A 14,203-nucleotide genomic window follows, 5' to 3' on the forward strand; every position below is an offset into this window, starting at 1 on the left:
TAAGTAAATAATAATAAAAAGATTAGTAGTAGTAGTAATAGTACAAATAATAATAATCTTACTTTTTATATGGAGTTTCATACATTATTTTTGAAGTTTCTAAGTGCTTTAACTAAGGTGTTACTATTGCCCATTTTAATGGTGCACAGTTTAATGACCTTGAAAGGATGGAAGTGTGAGTTGTCCTTGTCAGGATTCAAAGTTCTGATCTGCAGATCACATTAGTTGTCAAGGATGACCATTAACTTACTGGGCCATTTTTAATTACTGTCTCCACAATATACATACCGTCTCTGAGGCCTGAATAACATACATTAATCAGGGGTCTTCAGAGCAAATATCAGACATCTGGAATATGCAATACATATATCAGCGGCCTGAGTAATATATAAAACCTAAAGGCTGTGCACACTTTGCATATATCAGAGACCTTCTGAATACACTGTGCATACATTAGAGAACTGCATGCTGTGCATGTACACACGAGGGAGTGCATACTTGCACATGTTTGAGGCATGCATGCTGTTCATATGCATTTATGCATACTCAGGTTTTAAGTGATAAAGAGGGAAAACTGGATTTGTCCAATGATTGAATTTGGATGGTGGATAATTAAGAGTGAAATAGTAAAATACTCATTTTTGTCAGGTATTTAATACAATGCAGACATGGCTTCTAATAGAAGTAGAAGGCTTTAGAGAGAACATTTTTATGTAGCAAGCAAATCTCATAAATTACTTTTACCACTGAAAATTATATTTTGTTTGGGGTCAAGAGGTGACAAGACTAGAGAACAGGATTTTGTGAAGGGGCAAAGAAGTGTGACACTGCAGATTGAAGCGTAACATGTTTATCTATTATTTTCATAACTTACATTTGCAGGGGTGTAGCTTGGTCAGTAAGATTGGGGGGGGTGAGATTCAGATTTTCCAGCAATCACACTGGCATATAATGTTACAATACAGGATGCATGGGAAGGGCTTAAGAGGGCAGTGGAATGGGAGAGGAATGCAGTTTGGTAGGGGTACTAAGTGAGAGAAAACATAATATTTTGTAAAATAACAAAACATTTTGAAGACTTTCAAAGCAGAGGGAGAGAGTGTGTGTACGCTTTTGTCCGTGTGCGTGTAAAAAACTGACAGATACCTCCCCATACCTGACTGCAACCACATGTACCAAACTATTCACCAGAAAATACATTTATTAGGGGGGGTGTAACACCCTAAACACCCCCCCAGAGCTACGACCCTGCCTATTTGCCTATATTTTTTAGGCCAAGGAAGAAAAAGGGTTTCTCCCAGTATCACAGAGCGTGTTGGCCAACCATAGAATTGAGAAAGACTGAAACTGCAAAAGCTCACCTTTGTCTTTAAGTTGCAATAGAAACTGCATTGCATGTTAAAACCTAATCACACTCAGCAAAATATTTTGAACATTCCTGCATGTAACAGAGCTTGAACCCATGACCCAATAAGCATTGTTTGTTAACATTTTATTTACATCTTTTATACAAATTTCTTCAATGGGGGCCATGCCACCTTAAACCTAGGTACCTGACTACGGCCTTTGATCTTAATATGCTAAGAGCGCCCGAGTAAAGGCCTGCTTTAATGTTAGGCTGAGGATTTTCTCTTTCAAAACACTATAATGGCTTATTCCCGCTACTGGTATCTATAAACTTGGATAATATTGGACCAAGGTTGAATTTCACCATCATCCTCCTGGTTGTGATGGTCAGCATTATATTTTAACCATAGATACTGTAGCGAATATACTATTGTACAACTGATACACCTATTTTTTAAATTATTTTATGTTCAACATATTCTGATACACCTATTTTTTAAATTATTTTATGTTCAACATATTCTCAAAATGCTGCGCTGCACTTATTTTGGTATTAATATCCCCTATCTCCTATGACAGAAGCCCGCAACTACTGCTATTAAACATATGCCACCTAATAACTTTAAGGGAAAATGTATTGGTCTTTGTATGATATATCAGTACCTACTTTGAACTTGAATTTTGGTTGGAAGAAACCAGACCAGTCATATAATACTCCCACTTTAAAAACTGCTCCTCTGACCAAACCCTGAGTCTGCTTAAACATGCCCCACATCCACTCCGTCCAAATGCCACCACACAGGCAAACTAAAATATAACAACCACACCCAAATATGCTACCGTCCTAGATGCCAAAACCCATTACATCCCCTCCATCTGGGAACCAAATAACCCAAAGAAAATCAATGATGTATCTGCCCAAGTAACCTCTGAAGTATCACGTTTGTATATTTGTGAACAAGCACTCATTTATCATGTCACAGCTGTCTTCCTAAACTGTAGGCCCACAGTTTCCAAAGCCACATCTCCATCCACTCCCATCCTATATGATGCTTTTCACACTTTTAAAATTCACCTCATTCTCTATACTAGTTTTTGGCCAGGTTACAACAGTTTCCATCTCAACAGAATCAATAAATTGATTTGGGATTTTATTCATTCACAAGGAAATTTTCCTTACAAACCTCCATTGGGAAAAGAGTGAAGACTCCTATGCATCCCTTTTTAAATCCCTTTCAGCTGACAAGAACCTGTTCTTACATTGTACTTCCCCTACATACAAAATTGGCTCCATCTTGTATTTGATCTTCATAAAGAAAGAAATTTTACGAATCTCACACCTTCTACAAGTGCACTGCCCAGATCACTTCCTCATGCCCTCCAAATTATTTACCACAAGACTCTGGGGGTCATTCTGACCATGGCGGTAATTACCGCCATGGCGGAGGTCGGCGGTCGCACCGCCAACAGGCTGGCGGTGCACCGCTGGGCATTCTGACCGCGGCGGTTCAGCCGCGGCCAGAAACGGAAAGTCGGCGGTGTACCGCTGACTTTCCGCTGCCCGTCTGAATCCTCCATGGCGGCGGAGCGCGCTCCGCCGCCATGGGGATTCTGACACCCCCTACCGCCATCCTGTTCATGGCGGCTCTCCCGCCAATGGCATGGGCACGGCAGGGGCCCCCGTAAGTGGGCCCCAAAAGTATTTCAGTGTCTGCCCAGCAGACACTGAAATACGCGACGGGTGCAACTGCACCCGTCGCAACTTCCCACTCCGCCGGCTCAATTCTGAGCCGGCATCCTAGTGGGAAGGTTGATTTGCCCTGGGCTGGCGGGCGGTCTTTTGGCGGCCGCCCGCCAGCCCAGGGCAAATGTCAGAATCACCGCCGCGGTCTTTCGACCGCGGTGCGGTGTTCTGACGGCGGTACCTTGGCGGACGGCCTCCGCCGTCCGCCAAGGTCAGAATGACCACCTCTGTCTCCATATCTGTAAGAAACTGGGTTAATGGATGAGGGGGTGAAATCCTTCCCAAGCAGCAAACACAATTGTTCTCCGGGTGAAGTCACAAGCAAACCCTAAATTAATCTGTGCTCAGCCCTCGTGTACCTTGGCACAGAGCATTCAGGCTTAACCAAGGGACAACGTGTAAAGTATTTGTGCAACACTTGGAAAACCCTGAAAACACATCACAGGATGATCCCACACCAGTTTAGGAAAATGGGGTATTTTTAATAAATAAAACAAGTCCAAAATGACAAAAATTTAATTAGTAGAATCAGAGATATTGCATTTTAAATATTTTAATAAAAATAGTGCTAAAAGGTGTAAAAGGCCAACTGTGTATATTCGGTCAAAGTCACAAGTTCAGACAGACCATGATAAAATGCGGACCAGCTATAGAGGCTCAGGACCAGATGTACAAAGCTTTGGGTTTGTAATTTCTTAATAGCAAAAGTTTGGCATTCACTTTTAGGAAATCGCAAACAGCTATGTACAACAGTGTGTTTCTACACTGTTAGCAATTCCCAGTGGGTCGCTATTGGCCCACCTACTTAATATTCATGAGGTAGGTTGCAATTTGCGACCCATTGGGAATATCTAAGAACACAGGGATGGTGGCCTGCTGGGGACCACAGACCACCATATCTTGGTTTACGCTTCTATAAAGAAACATTTGTTTTATTGTTTCCTTAAAGGAAAACAGGATGCATTTCAAAAACAGGTTTTTTTTCTTCATTTTTTAAGAGTAGGCAGTGGTCTGTGGGACCACTGTCTGCTCTTAGAAAATGTGTGCACCCACATTCACAAAGGAGAAAGGGTCCCTTTGGGACCCCTTCCCATTTGCGAATGGGTTACCACCTATTTCGGTTGCACAATATTCTTACACCCCCCTGTAAGCTGCTATTAGAAAGGCACACTCTTAGCATGCCCCTTCCTAATAACATATCACAAACCCATTTTGCAATTCAGTAATAGGTTACTGAATTGCAGAATGGGGTTTGTACATACCAAAAGGCTTTTTTGTGTCCACAAACAGCCTGATTCTGCTAATCGGTTTATTGGCGAGCACAAAAAAGCTACATATGTCTGGACCTCAGTTAGGCCCACTGAATAAAGTACCTTATATGCTGGTTCACGGAGTGTTATGAGGATCTGCCATAAAGATGCGTCACACAGCCGAAGCAATGCATCAGTTCCCTGGTGCAGCGAGGCTGCAGTGTGAGGTCCTGCATCATTGGTAATGGTGCCATTGACAAGGGCTTGTGATGCAAAGTCCAGTGTCAATGATGTGTTTCCCAGTCAGGGTGATGAGTTGCTTCAGAGGCGGTGCCAGGATGCTTTGTGGAGTCGGACGTTGTCATTGAAATTGTCGTTGACAAGGGATGCAAGGGCCTGCACCAAGGATGCATTGCACAGTGGCAGTTCTGATGCGGCGACGGACTGTGATGCAATGCAGGTCTTTGCAGCAGTTCCAATCCACGCAGTAGATGCAATGCTTTAGATCTGATAGGGGTTGCGCTGCACAGCAGAGGAGCTGCGTTGGTTCTGCTGGAAACACAGAGGCTGGCAGAAAAACTAGACCCACCTCCAAGGGTCCAGAACTGAAGTGGCAACACTTGGCAGTGTAGAATCACAGATGGAAAAGCCCAGGAGCAGGTTCAAAGTTGTTGGAAGCCTGTTGCGTCCCTCCAACTTTAGATCAGGAGGCCAGCCAACTAGCCCTTGGAGTCACTCTGGGTTTCTGGATTCAAGAGATGTAGGTTCAGTCCTTCTCACTCAGGCAAGAGGGCAGCAGGTCAGCACATCAGGGCAGCAGTCCTTCAGAGCAGCAGTCCAGCAGAGTGTCAGTCCTTTCAACAGCACAGCAGTCCTTTGTGGCAGAGCATCCAAAGATCCAGAAGTGTACTGAAGAGTTGGTGTCTGAGGTCCAATATTTATACCTGGTGCTTTTCCTCTAGAAGGTGAGAGAAGCTTCTAGAAATCCCTTTTAAGTCCCTGTTCTGGCTCCAAACTAACTACAGAGGTTATGCAGACATTTATGTGGAGGCAGGACACGGCCTATTCAAGTCTACGAAGGGCTGTGCCCAGCTCTGCCCTTACATCCTGCCAGTGATGGCCCATCTAGGCATACCTAAGCTCTCTATTGTGTGTGGCTGTCAAGAAGGAATACACAAAGTTCAACTGTCAGCTACACCCAGTCATGAGACTGGCTACAGGCACTAAGGCCCTCATTACAAACCTGGCGGTCAAAGACCGCCAGGGTTGAATTGGCAATCGTACCGCCAACAGGCTGGCGGTACAATTCCCCATATTTGGACCGCGGCGGTAGCGTGTGGTCACACCGCCGGGACCAGCGGTTTTCCGCCATTGTTGTCCCGGCGTTTATGATCCACCAGGGCAGTCCTGCTTGCAGCCCTACCCTGGGGATTATGACTCCCTTTCCCGCCAGCCTGTCCCAGGCACAGCCCCACCCTGCTTTTCACTGTCTGCTGTGCAGACAGTGAAAAGCGCGATGGGTGCAGCTGCATGGCCGCAACACCGCCAGCTCCATTAGGAGCCGGCTGCAATGTTACGGCCGACATCCCCGCTAGGCCGGTGGGCGGAAACTCTGTTTCTGCTCGCCGGCCCAACGGGGATGTTGAAATGCACCCAGCGGGTTTGCGGCCGCATAGGCGCCCGCTTGGCGGTTCAACCTTGGCGGGCTTGTAATGAGGGCCTAAATGGCTAAGGCAGAAAAGTGCCAACTTTCTAAAAGTGATATTTTCATAAATTGTGATTTAAAATTCGACTTCATCTTAAATTAGGATTTTTCACTACAATTCCAAAGACACGGAACATAAACTGGTTACCTGCTCCCATTTGGAACTTACAGCCTATTACATGTAATAAGGTAACTCAAATGTTATCCAATGGGAGAGGAAGACTTTACAATAGTGAAAAACTAATTTAAGAGTTGTTCACCAGAAGGACAACTTAAAAGTACATGTCGAACGTTTCAAATACACTGCACCCTATCCTCTGGGTCTCAGGCCTACTGTAGGGGTGACTTATATGTAGTATATGTATTAAAAAAGAAGCTTTGAGCCTGGCAAAAGGTTTATTTCTGCACCAAAATGTGCAGTGCCACGTCACTTTAGAAATGGAGGGATGCGCTGTATTTACTAAAATAGGGCGCACCCCTGTGTTTACCCCGGCGCCCGCGCTACATTTAGCTGCCAACACAGACACGCTTGATCCATAGTGCAAGGGTGTCTGCGTTGAAAGAAGTGATTGTTTATGTGCAGGAAGTTGTCCCTTCTTGCACATAAACAATCCTCAATGGAAATTTGGCACTTCTATGTGTGCTGCAGAATGCAGCACACATAGAAGTAGCAAATCTCAATTTTTGAATGATTGGTTATGTGCAGAAAGAGACACTTTCCTGCACATAAACATTTATTCATGGCATTTTGCTCTTTCTGTGTGTGCTGCAGAATGCACACATAAGAGCCTGCTCCGCACTTCTTGAGTTCTGCAAGCAGCTGAAGACCTGGCTCTTCTTGTAAACACCTTAGGCACCTCACACCTACACACCTTCCGAAGCACTTGGATACCCTCTCGGGTGAATAGTGTGCTATGAAAATCAATATAACATGACATAAAATAGATTAATCTTTAGAACCTGACTTGAACTACAGTTTCCTGTAGTTATTAAAAATTCACCTAACTGAAAGTTTTTGATTGGTGAAAAGAATGACAACAGTCTTCATGTAATACACTATTACCAGCTGTAGTTTTTCTATGAATTTTAATTTCTATCCTAAAAGTGGTCGCAAAAAGCAGTCGCAAGTTTCGTACCAACTTTTCAAAACAACTGTTTCATTTTGTTAACCGGAATATGTAATAATAGGTTGAGTCACAAAATAAATTGTGGGTGGGGCGAAGGGGGTCACAGGACAACCGGCATAATTAATATTCATAGGTGCAAGGCAAGTTGCAACTCCCTGTTACTTTCTACAATGATGGTCATATTTGCCTGTGAGGGACAGCAGATCAATTTGCCTGTTATTGCATTTTAAAATGGAAATCTTTTCTTTGAAAAGCAGTCCTTAAATCTGACAGACAATTGGAGAATACACCATTCAAGGAATAGGTATTTTACTGTTTACTCTTCCTCTTACAGAACATATTGCAGACTAGTCCAGATTTCTCTGAGGAGTTCCTCGGATAGTGTACTTAGGCAAGATACTATAAAACTATTAACCCTGCTGCTGACCTTAACAAGACATAGATGTATCCCGCCTATACACACATGTGGTGTCTAAGGACCGAGGTATTTTCATGATATGACTTTACCAAGACAGACTACTTTTATAGAAACTAGAACTCAACTTCCACTAGGGAAGGAAGGAGGTTTTCAATGTTGTGATAAGTGGGTTGCTCTTGTTAATATGTATGGGATAAACCAACAATTACATAAAATTATCGGGGGGAGGGGTGCCAGATAGCAACATTAGAAAAGAGAATGCCACAGCCATCTGTTGGAGTGCATACACTGTTGGACTAAAAGCACACAGCAGGGGACTTATATGCATGTTTAGATGAGTACCCCTATAAATTATATTGGCAGAGAATCCCAGGGAAGGAGACAAACCAAGAAAGATGCCAGTGTTGTTGATGGAAAAGGAATTTAAGAAGGAGAACATACAGCACATTACAGATAAAGAAAAGGCCAACCAAATATTTCTGGAAGACATTAGTGGGGTTTCTAAAAAACAGCTAAAGAAACCTTTTTCTCAGACAGGGTCCCCAAATCACACCCAACTGCAGTAAAACTTGGAAAATGACAATTTAAGAGCAATTAGAAACATCTTTGAGTAGAGAAGAACTTGAGGTGACAACAACATAGCTCAGGGAAGTCAGTCTCAGGGAACAGATAGACTCCCACCTGAGTCCTACAAGGTAGCACCAATAACATTATTCAAAAAAAGCTTCGATGTAGCTAAAAAGGTTATGCAGAGTGATAATACCCACAACAAAAGAGGTTTTACTAATGGAGATGACCAAGCCAGATTTAGACCCATCAGATTTTCTTCATACAGACACCTAGCCATTATAAACAGAGGTATGAAAATTATTTGCAAAGCTCTGGTAATTAAATTTGCAAATGAAGGCCTACTAGGGCCTTTCAGGTTTACTAATGCACAAAAACATGATTTTAACCATCCGCTGGGTAGCACACACTCAATATAGCATATGAGAAAATGGGAAAGAATATGCAGTAGATTCCCCAGACATAGAAAATGCATTTGAATTGGTGTGCTAGGGATCCATGTCCCAGATGATGGAGAACTGTACCTCTCACCCATATATCAATGTAAGAAACTGGGTTATTAGTTTTGTGGCCTGCACATGTAATCGGTTCATAATTGCTCCTTACTGGGAACCAAGCACCCCATTGTAGCTCTTGACTCTCACAGGGTAAAAAATCAGCCGCAGGTTTTGTACCAACTTTTCAAAGAGTATTGAAGCAGATCAGTCCAAGGCCTACGTGGGGGAGGTAGTGTGGGCTAGTAATTACTATTTGTTGGAACACAATAACAACACTTCATAAATTATTCTCCAGTCAGTGCTTTTTCTCTAGAGAAAGGAAAAGTACATTTACTAGACACACTACTAAATACTACACAGTCATTTACAAATATATACATTGGCATATGGAAAGTACCAGTGGTGACATTGCATAATCACCTTTGACCCCCTAAAGGGGTCATGCACACGTAGAAGGTAAGTCGAGTGGCTTGGTGAAAGGCTCAAGATCAACAAACCACAAGTTAAATATATCATTTTGGATGTAAATTCCATCATCAGAAATAGTAATCATGTATAAATGCACCTATTAATGTAAATAAAACAAATGCACTTTGATCAGTATTCGCTGTCAACATCATTATATCAATAAAGCATTTACATTAGTAAAATATGTGCCTGTGTGTTTTATATAAACTTTCCAACCACAAAAATACAATCATAAGGACAGCCCCTAGAGGGAATCAGATTTTGATTACATCACTTACAACCATAGACTTAGCCCCTAGAGGATGCTGTACAAAATGTATCCTTTTCAAACATTTTCAGGTTACCATAAATGCAACAATAGAATAAGCCCCTAAAAGGTGCTGTGCTCCCAGATGTAGAGCAGATGCTCCAGCCTGTGAAGTACTTTAAAACAATGATAAAATCCCTGGAAGGTCCAGGACTCCTGGTCCCCACAGACATAGAGTCAGTCCTTGTTAAAAACTCTCAAGGGAGGAGTTGTTGCACTCCTGCAGCCCCCCTGCTTCCTATATTTTGTTGGTGGCACTTTCTGTCTATTTTGGGGGTCACCACTATCAGAAAAGTAGGCAACTACAAAAGCCCCTCAGGGCATTTTGGAGCACTCCAGCTGGAGCTGTGAATACTAAATGAACTGCTCTCCCACTGTGCCAAGGAGAGCTACTCTTATTTTTTCTTTGCCATGTGGTCTTGTACCAGTCAATATCGCCTTGTATGTTTTGTTTTGTTTTTGGGGGTGCCCAGTCCCACCTGGGAACCCCATGCCTCCTCTCATTGGGGACAGTAATGGGAGCCCACCGCTCAATGCCCCACCGGCTTCCATGAACCAGCACCTTCGTGTGTGGCCATGGGAAGCCATAGCTATTCTATCCATGCCCACTCCTGCAGGCAGGGATCACTTTTCTCAAGGTGACTGCCTGCTCCCCCCAGATATGGGCACAGGCAGTAGGGCAGGCCCACCACTACTGGGAGGGGTGCGATGGCACTCTCCCTACACTTTTGGCCTTTGGGGTTGGGGATAGCTTCCCAACTCCCTCTTGGTAGAATAGATAAATACACCCAGGTGTTGGGGAAATAAGGGATTCGAGAGATTCCAGGGATGGGCCCCCATATACGCCCACTCCCTGGAAGAATTAGAATAAACGTTGTGTGCCAAAACCCAGGCCATGGTCCACGCTTAGGGTAAAGTGAGGACATGCTCCACTCGATGAGGTTAGCTCAAAGGTCGTCCATCTTCTGGATTCCATAGCTCAAGCCCCGTTGGCCAATCTGGACGATCCTGGGCTCATTATACTCCTGGTGGTGGGCCCTAGCCACCAGGCATTAGAAGACCTGCACCCTCCAGAATGACATAATCCAAAGAGAGCTGCCTGTTCGGGCTTCCCATGCCAGCCTTTTTCCCGGTCATTGTCTCTCAGCAGAGAAGTCTAGGTCTTTCCACCAACTGGCCCTCAAGGTGTGTAAGGGGGCCTCCTTTGCTGGTGCTTGGGTAGACCCAGTGGTTGTGGGGTCAATTGGGCTTTAGTCCTCTGTAAACATCAGGAGCTTCTCCTTTCCAGCTGTCCATGGCAGCCCCAGGGTCCAGCAGCGAAGAACAGAGAACACCAAGCAAGAGAGAGTCTCCTTATTGGGCAAGAATTTTTAAAGGGGAGTGGAAAGTTCCTGAATCCAGGCAACCCTGGCTAATCGTAGATTGCCATCTCACCTCTCCACCCTGGTCCCAATCCTCTTGCACAGCATGCTGGGGTAGTTCAAAACGATATCATCCAGGAGTCAGTACTCATATCTCCTCTGGGGGCCTCAGCTCCGTCTCTCACTGACATCAGGGCAGTTCCTATCTCAAAACATTTTGAAAGGGTAAACACCCTCCTGTGTTGGCTTTAGAGGTCTGGGCTCCTTCCTTTGTTCAGTTTGGGCTCCAAACTGAAACTGAAACCTGAGCGGGAGGGTTGGACTGGAAGCAGTTGTAGGACACTGGAGGATATAAATGAAAATAAAACCTTTATGCCTTTTGATACTGCTAAGGATAAATTTGGTGTAGAGACTTGCCAGTTCAACTATTACACCAAAATGATAAAAGTGACAAGGAACATGTGGGAGGGTGTCCCCGACAGACTCGCTGACTCACCAACATTAAATACAAGGGGGTTGGATGATTTTAGCCATATATCGACCTTCAGCAATGGAAAACAATTGGCTCCATTACACATTCGACAGACATCGGTGGAAGTGGGGCATAGCTTCAAGGGGGTGTTTTTGGTGTTATACCCCCTAAAATGTATTCTGAAGTAGTTAGGCGGCAGTGCTCTCAGACCAGTATGGTGAGGTTGCTATCGAATTTCACATGGATTTGTCAAAACGTCCACACGGAGAAACTCTCTCACCTCCCCCCTTCTGTTTTGAAGGTCTTTGAGCTTGCTGGGTCTTTTAAAAAATACTGGGGGTCATTTCGACCTCGACGGTCTTTTGACAAGACCGCCGAGGGACTGCCGTGCTGAAGACCGCCAGTGGTGGCGGTTTTCCACTCGGCGTATTATGACTGCTGGCAGCCCTCTGTCCTTTTCCAGACGGAGAGCCGCCAGCAGCCATACTGGCAGTCGGCGGGGAAGTGGAGGTTGCTCCACCTCCACCGCCACGTCAACAGAACACCGCCCACCGAATCACATTCTGTGATTCGGCGTGGCGGTGTTCTGTTGACGGTGTGGTGGCAGCGGAGCAGCCCCCATGGATCCCGTCCCCTCCCGGAGGATCAACGGACCAGGTAAGTTGATCGTCCGTCAGGGAAGGGGGGTGGGGGGGTGTTGTGTGTTGTGTGCGTGTGTGTATGTAGAGGGGGGGTGTGAGTGCGTTTATGCATGCGGGGTTGTTGTGTGTTTGGAAATGAGTTTGTGTCTGTCTGTATGTATGTCTGTATGGATGTGTGCGTGTATGTCTGAATGTGGGTGTGTGCGTATGACTGTGTGTGTGGATGTTGGCATGTATGTTGGTGTGTGTGCGGGTATGTGTGTTGGTGGTGCCTGCATGCGTTTCGGGTGTGAATGTGTAATGTAATGTTGGGGGTAAGGGGTGGGGAGGGAGGTCCTGCCACCTTTGGGGGTGGCAGGGGTGGTGGGGGGTGTAGGGGAAGGACTCGGGGTGGGGGGTGGGGGAGACCCCTATCAGTGCCAGGGAAGGAATTCCCTGGCACTGATAGTGCTCACCACCATTGATTTCATGGCGGTTCCAAACCCCATGAAATCCATGCCGGTCAGCCGGGTCATGATACCGCCGGTATTGTGACGACCGCCGGGCTGTTGACCCAGGTCTCCAGCCCAGCGGTCGTCTCCGCCCTGGCGGTCGGATCGGAGAAGTGGCGGATGACCATGGCGGTAACCGCCATGGTCATAATTCACATTTTTTTACCACCAGCCTGTTGGCGGTAAGACCGCCGCTTCTCTGCCGACCGCCAGGGTTGTAATGAGGGCCACTGTGTTTCCTCCCACCCAGTAGTCCTACCAATCCATGCTTCGCTCCACCTCCCCTTCAGCTCCCCTCATGCACTGCTTGTTGTATTAATGTAGCTTAACTTGATATGCCAGTGTCAGCGAATGGCAGTTGTTGGAAAAACTACACATCACCCTACCTAAATCTTCCTGACCAAGATCTCCCCGGGTTGGAAAGGTGACATAGGAACACATTTAACAGATGGTGATTAGAAAAATGTATTGGAATACTCAAAGAGCATGAAGAGCAATGCCAGATTATTGCTGACTCCACAAGAGCTACTGTATCTTCAAAATGCTAAGAAACATTTACGCCGCAAAATCAGAGGAATGCCTGAAGTAGAACCACAATGACTCTGACTTATTACATATTTAATGTGTGTGTACAGTGATGGAGGCTTTCTAGAGGAAAGTGCTAGATCTGCTGAGAGAAAGTGTGGGCTTAATTGTTAAACATACACTGAGACAATGCCTAATGTGGCTCCATCCAGTACTGAAAAATGTGGTTTAATGTTGAAGTCCCCTCGTGTTTGCTGATGAAATGGTGCATGATGTTATGCTATCTGCAGTGGGCAGGCCCCTATTTCTGGCCATGGAAGTTGCCAAAGAATGGATGTTGGCTGAAGAGGTCAGTGTGAAACAAGTTCAAACAGAAAACAGATTTGGGGAGATTTGAGCAGCTGGCGTGTAATGCTGGCTTGTTGACGGACGTTGAGGTATCCACTGCTGCGACACAGCAAACTGGTTACTGAAATGTCAACTACTGATGTAGTTGACATTTTGCTAGGTTGATGACATAACTATAACATCAACAGAATTATTGGTAATGTGCACACATGAAAAAATGGCAATATGTTTTTTTTAAAAGTGTTCAAACATTCTACTGTCATCCAAAGTTACTTAATCTAACTCATTTCAAGTCTAATAGTTTTGCTAGTGTTGTCTATTTTGTTTATTGTTATTTTTTTAATATTTTACATTTCCTTTAATATTTATATTACTTTTAAAACAATATGTAATTTTTATTGTGATATATGTTATTGTTAATATGTGTTTGTAAATCTTAAGATATTGTTAATATCATTATTGCCATTGTTTATTTTGAATATGCATATATATGTAAATATATAAATATATAATGTATTTAGTTCACTGTATTAACACTTTTTTATATTACTTGTAATATTTAAACAAGGTTACATGTATGTTTTGGATATGTACGTTAGTTAATTTGTACTTTTAAGTTATCATTAATATATTTTATTTGATGTATTTTAAAAAATGTCTAACCATTTCTAATATATCTTAATCATATTATTATGTACTTTTTTTTTATTACTTTCAGTGCTATATATATTAACATTTTCCTACTTACTTATTTTTTGACGACATTCTGTTCCACAATATTATAGACACAATATGCTGGTAGTTTAACTACAAAGTATTTCAACTCAATAATTTTGCAGATAACATCTTTGGCACCATAATTCTGTGAGTTGATATTGTCAAATAACCGACTGCCCCCTGCAATCATTTACTTTCTCGCACTGAGTGTGTTGGTA

This window comes from Pleurodeles waltl, chromosome 1_1 (assembly GCF_031143425.1).
Source record: "Pleurodeles waltl isolate 20211129_DDA chromosome 1_1, aPleWal1.hap1.20221129, whole genome shotgun sequence".
In the NCBI taxonomy this organism is placed as follows: Eukaryota; Metazoa; Chordata; class Amphibia; order Caudata; family Salamandridae; genus Pleurodeles; species Pleurodeles waltl.